The sequence below is a fragment of the Chiloscyllium plagiosum genome, unplaced genomic scaffold (assembly GCF_037043375.1).
Source record: "Chiloscyllium plagiosum isolate Xiang-an unplaced genomic scaffold, Cpla_swu_hap1 HiC_scaffold_8, whole genome shotgun sequence".
Taxonomy (NCBI): Eukaryota; Metazoa; Chordata; class Chondrichthyes; order Orectolobiformes; family Hemiscylliidae; genus Chiloscyllium; species Chiloscyllium plagiosum.
The window spans coordinates 56260460-56276257 of NW_028270146.1; positions in this window are offsets into that span (position 1 = coordinate 56260460).

Below are 15798 nucleotides of genomic sequence, written 5' to 3' on the forward strand. Positions count from 1 at the left end.
ACAGAATATTCTACAAGGATTGTTGACTACTTAAAGCGTGATAAACCACCTGACAAGAGGAGACAGACATCTCTTCACAACAAATACCATATGTGACAACATCAGTTCAAAATCCTAGGCAATCAAATGCAACAGTATCTTGTCCCAGCTGTGGTTTCAAAGCCCCACCTCAGTGAGGATAACACTGTCCAGCCTTCTGCCAACAATATATTCTTTGTAGGAGACATTACTTCCTGAAGAAGTGCTACAGTTTGAAGGATATACAATGCATCAAACTAAATTGTTTCCATACCAACATGTATATTTATGACTTGGAACAGAATCTGGAAGAACAAGTCAGAATAGTAACAAGTCACAGTAAACCAATTCCTTTATGTTGGGGATAAGTAGCTATGAATGAATAATGTCATTCTGTTCTCAGAGATGCAGAAGAAGAAACAACCCAACTTCCCCTTACATTCCTGCAGTTACATCAATGCAAAACCCTTTAGCAGGCACTGCTGATCGAACAGAAGCCAACAGAGACAAAGAAAGCTCACCAACTCCACCTCACCCGTTTCTATACCTTGTCATAGATATTTTAAACCTGCACAGATAAATGAAATCAATGACTCTGTCAGCTTTGGGCCCTCAGCAACTTCTTACTGCCTGGGAGTGGAGATGAAGCCAGCTGTACACATGAAGTAGTGTAGATGCTAGATCTATTGACCATGATGCAGCCTGTGGTTGGAGTTGGCATTCAGACTAAGACAATGCTAGAGAGTGAAAAACAACTGAAAGAATTGTTTAGCTGGAAGCCAAATAAAGAAATCACCTGTAATTCTCATTGAAAGACCATTAACCTTATTGCAGTGGGAGTTCTGGAAGTAATCGGTTTAATAGCAGTTTGATCCCAAAGGAGCAGGTTATTGGAAAACAAGTGTACATTCTAATCATTAACCCACTGCGTAGGAGTCACAGGGAGGGCTGGGCTGGAGTTGTAGATTCAAAAGTTATGAGTTGGTCAAGAAATTGGAGCATTGTCCAGACAAAAGCTAATGGAAAATCCCCTATGAAATCTTGTAACTTGACAAATAGCTGAAACACTGAAGAGATATCAGAGTAAATTCTGGAAAGTGGTGACAAACCTCTTGAGTTGGTTACCAACAAAACTGAATAAACCTCAAAAGATTTCACAAGGTAACTGAACTCTTTAGAGGCAAATTGAAATAAGAACTAAGTATAGAGCACAGTCTTTTATAAGGTATAGTGTTGTTAATTGAGCTTACTTTGTTGAATTGTTTTTACAAAAAAGGCTTGCTTTTAGTTTAAAAGTGTGAAATCTTGTGCCGTAGCTCTGTCAGGTCATTGCTGGATGTTTGGATTTTTCTTTTAATGTTAATGGTCTCACAAAGAATCATTACAGAATCTCTAATTAACCACAAGAAGGTGGTGATGAACTGGGGCTCAGTTGGTCATGCACTTTCCTCTGAGGCCGAACCTTATAGATTTAAGTCCCACTCCAGTTCTTGAGCTCAAACTTTCAAGGCTGATGCTCCAGAAGTAATTTCTTTTGAATGAAATGTTAAACTGAAGCCTGGTCTGCCCTCTCAGTAGGAAGGCTGGACAGGACTGTTAACTGTGATCCTATCTTCTTACAAAGGTTAACTGGATTCAAAATGTTAACTCTGTTTTCTGTCTACAGATGCTGCCAGACCAGCTGTGTTTCTCCAGCACTCACTGTTCTTGTTTCAGGGATATTATCCCTGGAGTCCTGTCCCTTTAGCCCTTCATTAACCTCACAAGAATTAAGTTATCACGTCTGTTGGTAAGAATTTATTGTGAAGGGCTTTTGTCCAAAGCATCGATTTTTCCTGCTCCTCAGATGCTGCCTGACCCGCTGTGCTTTTCCAGCACCACTCTAATCTTGACTCTAATCTCCAGCATCTGCAGTACCCACTTCTGTATAGGAATTTATTGTGCACAATTGTTGGCCCTACAACACAACACAGACTACACTTTAAAAAGTAGGAGGTCTGGGGCTTTAGCCTTCCAATGGGCAATACTGGTGCGTATCAGCAGCAAAAAGGGGAGAAAAATTATTGAAGCTTATTTGTCTGAATTCTAGCAATGGTATTATACATTCCATTGAGTCACTTGACTCTATCAGTCATTATGAAAATAGTGAAATCAGATTAAAGTAGTTTTGCAGTTCCCAAGACTACATTGTTTACGCTTGACTTTAATGTCATACCATTGTGTTGCCTATCATGTTAGTGCTTCTATTGAAATGTACCACAGAGTGTCTTCTTCTTAAGTAATGTTAGAATAATTTTGGTTGCTGTTTCTTTAGAATTCCAACATTTAACTTAGAACAGATTAAACAAAACCTTTTTTTACAGTTGCAAATTACAGTATTATTTTCTGATTATTTTCTATCTGGATGTATCACTACCTGGTATGGCAACTGTACCATTCAAGATCGGAGACAGTTACAGAGAGCGGTGAACTCGGCCCGAACAATCACAAAGGCCAACCTCCCATCTATAGAATCCATCTACCAGGCCCGCTGTCAAGGAAAGGCCGCCAGCATTCTTAAAGATCCACCCCACCCTGGCAATGTTTTTCTACAACCTCTGCCATCGGGGAGAAGGTACAGAAGCCTGAACACACGCAGCAGCCAGTTTCGCAACAGTTTCTACCCCACTGTTGTTAGAATACTGAATGGACTCACAAACTCTTAACATTCGCCTGTACCTGTGTTTTTGTTTTTGCCACTGTTTACCTATCTATGCTAATTAGCTCTGTGATCTGCCTGTATTGCTTTTCACTGTGCCTCAGTAGACGTGACAATAAATTCGATTCGATTCGATTCAATTCAATGACTATTCATTTTCCCAGTGTTGAAAAAATAATTGGAATTCAGTCGGCTCTGCTATAACACACGTTTCTTCAAAGCAAATTGGCTATAATGTGATTGCAGAATTTAGACCATTATTTTTGGAACATGAATGTTCCTTATCTCTATTGGCTATAACGCAATTCCGGTCCCATTGGTTTGAATGGTGCTGCTATTATGCAATGTTCTTATAATGCGGGATCACATGGGAATGGAACAATCACGTTATATCATAACAGGCTGTATCTTCACCAGTTTTAGAGTCTCAATCTTTATTAATTTGAGACCCAAAGATTTCCCTCATAAACCTGCTCAATTCTTCTGTTGTTCTCAAGGTCCCAATGCTGATGCCACTAGATTAGTGATGTATAGATATATAATACAAGTTGATATTACACATTATATTTTCTTAATTCTTTGACTCACCATATGCAACAACAAAGATTTACTATAAGTATGAAGTTCAGTTTTGGCTAATTTATTGCTGATATAAATTTTCGTTCTACATCCCAATGACAACAATACCTACCAAACATAGCATGAAGGATTATTAAATGTAAATTAATTACTATTGATCCAGCAAGTGGTAATGGTTAACAGCTAATTACTGAGAAATAATATTGTCAGTATTATGTTTTTTCTTTTTTTTAGTGATTTAGCATTCAGTTTCTTTAATATTGCTTTTTCTCTGCAAAGATGCTCATGAACTGTAAATGCACTGATGATTACCACTCAAACTCTCATGCATAATTGAGTAATATTAGAGAGCTGCATATGATCATGGAAACATTCCTTGTTTTGCTTTTCAACCTGTGGGGAAGACCTGACCTCCATTTGGCATCTTCTTCAGTGGCATGACGAAGATTTCAAACTCAACTTGTATAATGCAACAGGAAATACCAATGTTAATCAGGAAATAACCACATTTTCCCCCCTTGATTTTCTCTCATTATGTCTGTTGTCCTTTGCTGAAGATCCAAATACTGAATGGACTCACAAACTCTTAACATTTGCCTGTACCTGTGTTTTTGTTTTTGCCACTGTTTACCTATCTATGCTAATTAACTCTGTGATCTGCCTGTATTGCTTTTCACTGTGCCTCAATTGAATTAACAATCTTTTATTACCTCATCTCAGGTGACTAGTTTTAGTTGGATCAGATTGAAACCAATTGGTGCATGGCATAAGAATACACTGAAAACAGAGAAATTGAGCTGTTAATATCAATCTGTTAATAGCTTAAACTTTAACAGTTTGATTTTTGCTTTCTCTTTTTCTTTCAGAATCCATTTCTTTTGTATCAATCTGTCTCACCATGCGGGGCGGCATGGTGGCTCAGTGGTTAGCATTGCTGCCTCACAGCACCAGGGACACAGGTTCAATTCCAGCCTCGGGTGACTGTCTGTGTGGAGTTTACACATTCTCCCCGTGTCTGCGTGGGGGTGCTCCGGTTTCCTCCCATAGTCCAAAGATATGCAGGTCAGGTGAATTGGCCATGCTAAATTGCCCATAGTGTTAGGTACATTAGTCAGAGGGAAATGAGACTGGGTGGGTTACAGTTCGGAAGGTCGGTATGGACTTGTTGGGCCGAAGGGCCTGTTTCCACACTGTAGGGAATCTAAAAAAAAACTCAGCTCCAGATTTTCACCTGATCATAAAATGTTGAGCATTTCTTGCAAAAAAAAACAAATACGTAGTTTTGAAAAAGTTGGTCCTAGCATAACAGTGCAACGCCCTACAAGTTTAGCATTTTCATATTTCCATGTACTTACTTCTTTTTGCCTCAAATTTCCTCTTATATTAGCAGATCTAAGACCATTAAGCTGGGACCTTGGTTTTTGAAAGGAAAAGCCATGTTATGCACAGATCCATGAATTATCACCTACATTACACCATATCAAAACTGATCCTTCAAAATGAGCAATGAGCTAGATTATTTGTTGTACTGCAAAATGTATTCTAAAGAGATTTGAAAGCTATTCCACGTACAACATCTGGAAAAGTGCGTGGTAAATGGTTTTCTGTTTCACAAGCAAAGCTAGAGGTAACATCAAAAACTTAAACTGTCCTTTGAAACATTGACATTTAATACAAGGATTTAAATCATTTTTGGAGCTATTATTCTTCAAGAATGTAGTTAAGTACTTTAAAATAAAACTGACAGAAGCAGCAGTTGGAAAATGTTAAATGAGTTAAGCACAAGAGACAAGGATAGTGGAAATTTTTTTTTAGAAAGTGCAAATAGCTCTTGCCAGTTCTGCCTGAAGATGAAAAAACAGTGATTTAAATTACACAAAAAGAAATAGCTGAATAAACATAGATATATATCTCGCCAAATGATCTTAAAGAAGTGTTTCAGTGCAATTATAAGCTTGATAGCTTGAAATTAATGTTTGAAATTAAGTATTTTAATGTTTTCCAATGTTAATTCGTGCTGCATCTCTAAGACAATGATGGCCCAACCAATCAGCATCTTCTTCTCACACTATATAAAATGGTACCTTTTCGTTCAATTTTTTTTCCTATGTTATGGTTTTGAAGAAGGCATGACAAAAAGCTTCAACTTCTAGTCTCCATTTAGCAATGTCAAGTTCCTCAATCTAATTAATAAATTATCACCTTGGTCATACTTCAGGCTTTGTAATTCAACTGATAGAATTGCACTGTGTATAGTACAAGGGATACAAATGCCCTGAATTTTTTTTGCCAAAATCTCAATTTAATCCCTTGTCAACATGAGGAATACACACCTTTATAGGTGTATGTCTCTACTGGAGGGACAGAAAACTTGTATTTGGTTTAACTTTTGTAATATTCTTCCATTGGCTACCCCGCTTCTTCCCTTGAAATGCTATTATACAGGTGCATTTCTAAAGGAAAATCTGATCGACACAGAGCTGGAAAGAACAGAAGAAAACTGAAAACAGTTGCTTTAAAGGTTCCTGAAAATTTGAATGGCAACAGAATAAAAAGATCAAAGAAAGAAACAACTTGGCTGAAATGATTTAAAATCATTAATGAATATTCTTGTATTGTCCTTGTTATCCAAGCAACCTTGATTGTTATAAAAGGCAGAGATGGAAATGTGTTGCTGGAAAAGCGCAGCAGGTCAGGCAGCATCTAGGGAACAGGAGAATCGACGTTTCAGGCATTAGCCCTTCTTCAGGAATGAGGAAAGTTGGTCCAGCAGGCTAAGATAAAAGATAGGGAGGAGGGACTTGGGGGAGGGGCATCGGAAATGTGATAGGTGGAAAGAGGTCAAGGTGAGGGTGATAGGTCAGACTGGGGTGGGGGCGGAGAGGTCGGGAAGAAGATTGCAGGTTAGGAAGGCGGTGCTGAATTTGATGGATTTGACTGAGACAGGCTGGGGGGAGGGGAAATGAGGAAACTGGTGAAATCCGAGTTCATCCCTTGTGGTTGGAGGGTTCCTAGGCGGAAGATGAGGCGTTCTTCCTCCAACCGTCGTTTCGCTGTGGTCTGGCGATGGAGGAGTCCAAAGACCTGCATATCCTTGGTGGAGTGGGAGGGGGAATTATAAAAGGCACTCAACAATGGGAAATAGAATGTAGGATAACGTAACATTATTCCTTGCTCATTGGAACATTGTTCCAAGACTTCGTCTGTTTAACTCACCTTATTCAGTCAGCTAAATTTATGTTTGAAAAGTGTGAGATTCTAATTAAAAATATTAGTTTATGATCCCAAAAGAAAACTATTTGTGAAGGGAGCTAGTAATGAATACAGACTGTGCTTTCTGATCATCCAAGATCCAGTAATCAACATAATCGATCTTACTCATTGGTAGTTACTGCCATTTATATCTCAGTTATCTTTTTTTTCAATAAATAATCTACCATTTAACACCCTTTGCTGTCAAAAGTGTTTTAAGCTCCTAAAATGCCACAGATCATCTGATGTGTGTAGATGTAGAATATATGGATTTACAAAAGGCATTCAGCAAGGTGCCGCATCAATGTTACTACACAAACTAAGATCTCATGGTGTAGGAGATAACACAAAGAGTGAGGATTTAGCAAAAATAAGTCTGTGCCTACATTAATATGAATCATAACTAGTGGAAACTTCAGCATTGTTCCCTGTGGTACTGCACTATTTACAGCTTTCCATGTTAAAAATGATCTATTAACCCCAAACCACTGTTTCCTGTAAGTTAGCCAGTCTCTATCCAACAACCTGAACTCTTATGCATGAACTATAATGTGGCATTTTATCAAATGCTTTTTAGAAATTCAAATACATTACTCTGACCAGTTCTCCTTTATTTATCTGGCTTATTATATCCCCAAAAACCTCTATTATGAATGAATTCTATAATTTTCCCAAAAATAAAAAGTAACTGCTGGCCTAGTCTGCTGCTTTCTGGTCTTCCTCTTTTATAGATGTTAAAAGTCCACTTTTCTAATTCATTGGAAACTTTCCAAATTTGAGAAAATTTTATAGGATTTTAAGGTTCAACCAATCTCTACCACCACCACTTTTAAGAGGTTAGGATACAGGCTGTTAGGTCCAGGGAACCTTTCAGCATTCCATTCCATTAGTTTTCATAGTATTTCTGCTCTATTGATTATGATTTTAAGTCTCCCATGCCTTCAAACAAATACAAAATGTTTGTTTCAAAATGTCAGCCATTTACTTGTTTGCCAAAATTAACCTCCTAGTCTCAATCTCATAAACTTTTAGAAACTTGTAATGTCTTTTTATTTTTCTTAATAATTTTCTTTCATATTCTTAATTTTTCCCTCTATTATTTTTAAACATTTATTGCTGTTTCTGAAAATATCCCAGTTTTCACTAATTTAGCAGTGTCGTAAGCTTTTCTCTTTCAATTTAATCCAAAAATTAATTCCCTCAGTTAGCCACAAATGATGCATTTTTCTCAATCTTTATTTTCAACAGAATATATTTTTGTTGAGGATTATGAATCATATTATTAGATCACTGCCACTGCTTCTCTGCCATTTTATCTTTTAAGCTATTTTCCAACTTTAGCCAATTTTGACTTCATTCCCTTTTAATGGCCTTTATTAAAGCTTAAGTCACTAGTTTTAAACCCATATTTCTCACCCTCAAACTAATTGTGAAGTTCTATTATGTGACAATCGCTCTTGCTTAGAGAATTTTTTCCTACGAGGTTATCAATTAATTCCATCTCATTAACATGTTTAAATAGTTTGTTCTCTGAAAACCTTAGACTCTATTGTTCTGAAAAAACTGGCCCGAATTCACTGTAAGAATTCATCTTCCAGGTTACATTTATCAATATAATTTATTTATTAAGATTACAATTGCCCATGACCTTTAAAGTTCTCTCTAAGCCCTGCTTCTACCATTTGCCAGGACACTGATCCCAGTGCAGTTATATAGACAATCCCAATGGTACAGCTCTCTCTTCAGCCAGCACTGGTGCCAGTGCCCCATGAATTGACCCACTCTCCGAAACCATCTTTTAGACAAATATTCAACTCTCTGACCTTATTTACCCTACACCAAGTTGCTTAGGTAGGAATCTAGAAATCATTAGCTTTACAGTTCTGCCTTTTAGTTTCACTCCTGGTTGCTCATATTCTTTCTTAGTCTATGTACTAAATAATGTTGTTACTACCCACCTGGACCACAGTAACAGGGATCAATATTATGTTCATAGAATCATGGACATAGAGATATACTGTGTCATGGACTAGGCCAGACCACTCAAAACATTCTTAAGCAGGCAGCCCAGACCATAACTTTGTAATTTGTTTTGATAAGTGTACAGTGAAAATTACCCGGATTAAGTTAGCAAGGTGACTACCAGGTTTCAAAACAGACAAAAATTTATTCACAAAATTACACAATAAAACACAAAGAACAGAATAACAAACCCCTACAGAACTTAATTTATCCAAACTAGACTTAATTATGCTGTTCCTAATATACATAACAGTCCCAAACCCCCTTAAAGACCAGTTAAAAAAAAGGAACTGATGCTTACAGGTTGAGGTTAGAAGGGGAGAAAGAGAGAGAGAGAGTTTCCACACACCTCACTGTTGAACTCCCAACCAGTTCTGGACTGAACTACTCAGCCAGAGAGCTGACCACTCCCATTTCATTATATGGGTGACGTCTAAAAACATGACCACTTTGGCCTGAAGTCTCATCTGTTTACATATAACCAAAAAGGCCTCTCAATACCCTTTGAGCTTTGTACCAAACCAGTCTAATCAGCACCTGGAGCATTTAAGACCCCTCTGAAAAAAAACCAAGGGCATAGAATCCTTGAGGAAAGGAACAGCTTTTAGAAAATAGGAACCAGCTTTATGACACCTCCCCCCATAAAATAAACCCCATCAATACTAAAAGATGGCTTCATTTTCAAAACCCTTCAAAAACCCAGTTAGTAGTCTAAAACACACATATACACTATACTAACTGTAAACGTGCAAACATGCACAACCACATGCTAATTCAGGCCGTACACACCTGCTACTGAATGCCTCCGTATCTCATTCGAGTCTCGATAACACATCGGCAATCACGTTTTCACGACCTGCCACATGTACAAATGGCAAATTGAATGGCTGCAATAACAAGCTCCATCTAAACAGTCTGGCATTTCTGTCCTTAATGGGCGGTGGCTCAGTGGTTAGCACTGCTGCCTTACAGTACCACGGACCTGGGTTCGATTCCAGCCTCAGGCAACTGTCTGTGTGGCATTTGCACATTCTCCCTATGTCTGCATGGGTTTCCTCCCACAATCCAAAGATGTGCAGGTCAAGTGAATTGGCCATGCTAAATTGCCCATAGTGTTAGGTGCATTAGTCAGGGATAAATGTAGGGTCTGGGTGGGTTACTCTTTGGAGGGTCGGTGTGGACTTGTTGGGCCAAAGGGCCTGTTTCCATACTGTAAGGAATCTAATCTTAAATTTTTCCAAAAATATCAATGGGTTGTGATCAGTGTATACGATTGTCTCAGATGCATTGCTGGTAATATCAACACTGAAATGTTATAATGCCAACTCCAAGTTTAAAGTCTCTTTCTGCACCATTGAATATTTCTGTCGATGAACATCCCACTTCCTGGAAAAATACCCAATGGGTCATTCTATCCCCTCATTATCCTCCTGCAGGAGCACCGCACCAACACCTACATCACTGGCATTGATAGCCACCTTGAAAGGCTAGTGTAATCTGGAGTGACTAATACTGAGGCAGTGGTTAAGGCTTTAAGCTGTCAAATGCCTTTTGACAGTCCACTGTCCACTGAAACTTCTTGCCCTTTTTTTAACAATTCGATGAGCGGAGCAGCCATACTGCTAAAGTTCGGTGCAAATTTTCAGTAAAATCCACACAACCCGAGGAACCATAGTACTACTTTTTTTGTTGACAGTGTGGGAAATTCCCAATTACTTTTTTTTTCTCATCCCATGGGGCCATTTGTGCATGCCCAGTAACATGGCCCAGGAAGGTGATTTGTGCTTTGGCAAGTTCACTTTTAGCTAGGTTTACCACCTAGCCTGCCTTCCGATGTCAATCGAACAAGTCCGATAACTGCTGTAAATGTTCCTTCTGTGGGTGACTAAAAACCACCAATGTAAACAATACAGTTGGGTAACCCAGCAATTACCTTATTAGTCAGTCTCTGAAATGTGGCTGGAGCATTTTTCATACCAAAATGGCATGACCTAGAACAGATACAGTCCATTCAGTGTTACGAAAACCGAAATTGCCTTTGCTCTTTCTGACAAAGGTACCTGCTAGTAGCTTCTGAGCATGTCCAACTTAGAAATGTAAGTTGTTTGCCCCACTTTTTCGATACAGTCCTCCAACCGTGGAATTGGATATGCACCCATCTCTGTAATGGCGCTGACTTTGAGATGGTCCACACACAACCAATGGGTACCATCTGGCTTTGGCACCATGACTATGGGTGAGTTCAAGTCATTGTAACTCACTTTGATTATGCCATCTTGGAGCATGCCTTCTTTCTCCGTCTGAATCTGTGCCAACTTTGGAGGGTTATGCCTATAAGGATGTTGCTTAAGTGGAACAGCATCTCCTATCTCTACATCATGCACAATTAGGTTAGTACTTCCCAGTTTACTTCTGCATATCTTCACACGTAATAGTAATAACTCTTCCAGGTCATTTCAATTTTCTTGTGGAAGGTGACTCAGTAATTTATCCCAATTTTTGACAACTTCTTCATTCTCCAATTTGATTTGAGGAATGTCCAATTCAGAATCCTCTGAACTTGGTTCTTCCTTCTGTGCTGCGATCATTAACACCTTCTCCTCTTGCTTTCCTTCCCTATCAAAATACTTTTTGAGCATATTCACATGACACACTCTCTGAGATTTCTTCCTGTCTGGAGTCCTTATCAAGTAGTTCACCTCACTCAATTTCCTCTCGATTTGATAAGGTCCGTGAAACCAGGCTTTTAAAAGCTCATCTGTTACAGGAAGTAACACCAATACCTTATCCCCAATGGCCAAAGTGCGAATTTGTGATTTCTTATCCACTTCCTGTTTCATTGTATGCTGTGATACTTTTAAGTGCCAGCTAACCAGCTCTTCAGCTTTACAGCTCTACTTAATCATTCTCTAAAATTTGGCAAATAGTCCAAACGTGTGGTCTCTGCATTCTGACTTATTAATTTCTTCTTAATCAATTTTAATGGTCGTCTTACTTCATGCCCCAAAATTAATTCAAATGGATTGAATTTGGCCAATTCATTTGGTGCATCTCTGATCGCAAAAGTACCAAAGGAACTCCTTTATCCCAATCATCTGGGTAATCCTGACCATAAGCCCTCACCATGGTCTTTAATGTTTGATGCCATCTCTCTAGTGCTCCCTGTGACCCTGGATGATATGCAGTAGATTTGAATTGTTTTATTCCCAAGTTATCCATAACCTCCTTGAATAGTTTGGATTTGAAGTTTGATCCTTGATCTGACTGGATCTCCACTGGTAGTCTGTTTCTAGTAAAAAATGTAAGTAATTCTTTTTAGCTGTGATGTTGCATAATGGATTGCCTCTGGAAATCTAGTCGACATATCCATGATTATCAATAGATACTTATTCCCACCTTTGTTTGAGGTAGGAGACCTATGCAATCAATCAAGACTTGTGGAAGCCTCCTCAAATGTTGGAATTGGTATTAAAAGTGCAGGTGTTATTACTGCCTGTAGTTTTCCTATTAGCTGACATGTATGACACGTCTGGCAAAATTCAATCACATCCTTGTGTAGTCCAGGCCAGTAAAAATGTCTTTGTATTTTAGCATGTGTTTTTCTCACCCCTAAATGATCTCCAAGTGGTGGCTCAAGAGCCACTCGCAGCACCTCCATTCTATACCTACTGACAAAACAATTTGATGAATCTCTGTCCATTTCTCATCTGCTTGAATGTGTGATTGTCTCCATTTCCTCATAAAGACATCATTTGTTAAGTAATGATACACAGGAAGGCATTCACTCTCCTCCTCTGTGTATGCCTTTTGATATAACTGTTTTAAGCTCTCATCTTTCTGCTGTAATTCAATCAGTTTAGCAAAGCTAAAGGTAATTACATGTTTACCTATTTGCTACTGCCCTGTGCCACTTATCTGACCAAAAAGGTCTTAGACAAAGCTATGTCAGCTTCCTTATCTGTGCCTTTTGATCTCTCTGGCTTCAACTTGTGCCTCTGTGTTCTTGTGACCACACAAACAGGGAAAATTTTGGGATAACATCCTTCATATGTTCAGTTGTTTGTGTCTCCACTGGCTTTTCAACTAGAATGGGCAGCACGCCTACTGGTGAATCAACTATTTCATTTGCAAGGACAAATTGTATTCCGGGAGCTGAGAGTTTGTCCAGTACTCCTATCACAAGTTCTCTACTCTTTTCTGGACACTCTATCCTCACTTTACATAATTGAGCACTTTTTGTCTACCATGAATTCCTGTTACAAGTACCTATTCTGGCAGTAGTCCCTCAGGAGTACATATCTCCACATCCTTCAGCATTACAGACTGAGAGGATCCTGTGTCCCTTAATATTGTAACCTCTTTACCTGCTACTCCTGACCTGTGAATAAACTTTGCCCTTGCATGTGTATTTTTTAAAGCAGATTTGGCACTTCCTCCTTAATTAACCTCTGATCATCTTCTACACTCTGAGGCAGTTGTCTAACTTCCTTTGTGCTTTTTGTTACTAGTCCAACAAAACTCCCAGGCTTGTCTGGTTTTCCTACATCTAGCTTTCTCCTAGCCCACTAACATTGTGATTTTGTGTGGCCCACTTTATTACAATGAAAACACCGGAGCTTTTCAACTTCTTTGTTTCCCTCAATGGTTTCTTTTTTACTCTGTGGTAAGTTATCCTTATGATTTTCACTGAGATTTACCTTCCTTTTCCCCGTGAGGATTTCTCTTTGCCCCAGTTTCTATCCCTCATGGACTGAAATGGATTCTGGAAGCCAAACTGTGTTTTATGGACCAGTTCATAATCATCAGCCACTTCAGCTGCTAACCTTGTCATTTTAACTCTCTGCTCTTCCACATGAGTTTGCACTATTTCAGGCAGGGAATTTTTGAATTCCTCCAAAATAATTACCTCTGTAAGGGGATCATAGATTTGCTTGATTTTTAAAGCGCTTAGCCATCTATCAAAATTATTCTGTTTGATCCTTTTCAACTCAATATAGGTTTAACCAGGGTCCCTCCTTAGATTTCTGAAACATTGTCTATAAGCTTCTGGTACAAGCTCATATGAACTGAAGATGGCTTTTTCACCTCCTCGTACTCCCCAGATGGTGGTGATGTGAATACCTCACTAAACTTACCTACAAGTTTCATTTGGATCAACAAAACCCACATTGCCACTGGTCATTGCATTTGTTTTGCCACCCTTTCAAATGAGATGAAAAAGGCTTCCACATCCTTCTCATCAAATTTAAGCAATGCTTGAACATACTTAAACAGTTTCTCATTAGGCTTCTGACCACCAGGGGCTTGCTCATTCTCACTCTCTTCCACACTAAGTCTACCCTCAACCTTTATCTCCAGCCTTTTAAGCTGACTTTCCTTTTTAAGTGTCAGTTTTTGAAGTTCAAAAGCTCTCTGTTTTTCTTTCTCTGCTCTCCCTTTTTCCCTCTCTTCTGCTTCTAACTGTAACTCAAACTGTTTCATTTCTGCTGCCCTTTCCTTATCTCTTTCCTCTAACTCAAGCTGCTTCATTTGCAATCGAATTCTTGCCATCTCTATAGATTCTGATGGTTTCCCAAGCAAGTTTAAATGCTGAGTTACTGCTGTAATTTTCTCTCCTTTCCTCACAGAAGCAGGCAGGTCCAATTCCACCTTCTCTGCTAATTCCTACAGCTTGGTTTTATTCACTTTTTGCAAAATTTCCCAAGTCACCGCATCCACTTCCAGAAAACCTTTGATGACTGAAAGAGCCATTTCTAACCCAAGCTTTGTCTACCCATCCAAACCAACACCCGAAATAAAGACACCAGCACCTACCACGTGCTGTTTAAAATCCTACAAAGAGCCCCCAATCTGTTATGGACTAGGCCAGACCACTCAAAACATTCTTAAGCAGGCAACCCAGACCATAACTTCGTAATTTGTTTTGGTAAGTGTACAGTGAAAATTACCCGGATTAAGTTAGTGAGGTTGACTACCAGGTTTCAAAACAAACAAAACTTTATTAGCAAAATTACACAATGAAACACAAAGAACAGAATAACAAACCCCTACAGAACTCAGTCTATCCAAACTAGACTTAGTTATGCCATCCCTAATATACACAACAGCCCCAATAAGCAAACCCCCTTAAAGACCAGTAAAAAAAAGGAACAGATGCTTACAGGTTGAAGTTAGAAGGATAGAAAGAGAGAGAGAGAGTTTCTACACAACTCACTGTTGAACTCCTAACCAGTTCTGGACTGAGCTGCTCAGCTAGAGAGTTGACCACTCCTCTTTCATTTTCTGGGTAATTTCTAAAAACATGACCAATTTGGCCTGAAGTCTCATCTGTTTACATATAAACAAAAGGGCCTCTTAATACCGTTTAGTCTCTGTACCAAACCAATCTAATTGGTGCCGGGAGTGTTTACAAACCCTCTGAAAAAAACCAAGGGCATAGAATCCTTGAGAAAAGGAACGCTTTTAGAAAAAAAGGGACCAGCTTTGTGACAACAGCATGGAAAAAGACCTTTCGGTCCAACTCATCCACGCCGACTCAGATATCTTAAATAAATCTAGTCCCATTTGCCATCATTTGGCCCATATCCCTCTAAACCCTTCCTATTCATTTACCCATCCAGATGCCTTTTAAATGCTGTAATTGTACCAGCCTCCAGCACTTCCTCTGGCAGCTCATTCCATACACGCACCACTGTCTGCGTGAAAAAGTTACCCTTTAGGTCCCTTTTGTTTCTTTCCCCTCTCACCTTAAACTTCTGGCCCTCTAGTTTTGGACTCTTCCACCCCAGGGAAAAACCTTGTCTATTTACCATATCCATACCCCTCATGATTTTATGAACCTCTATAAGGTCATCCCTTAACCTCCGCTCCAGGGAAAACAGCCCTAGTCTATTCAGCTTTTCCATGTAGCTCAAACCCTCCAACCCTGACAACATCCTTGTAAATCTTTTCTGAATCCTTCCAAGTTTCACAGCATCCTTCCTATAGCAGGGAGACTAGAATTGCACACAATATTCCAAAACTGGCCCAACCAATGTCCTGTACAGCTGAAACATGACCTCTCAACTCCTATACTCAATGCTCTGACCAATAAAATAAGATATGCCAAACGCCTTCTTCACTATCCTATCTACCTGCGACTCCACTTTCAAGGAGCTATGAACCTAAACTCCAAGGTCTCTTTGTTCAGCAACACTATTATTTATTCAATAACACAGGGAGTTGTCAAG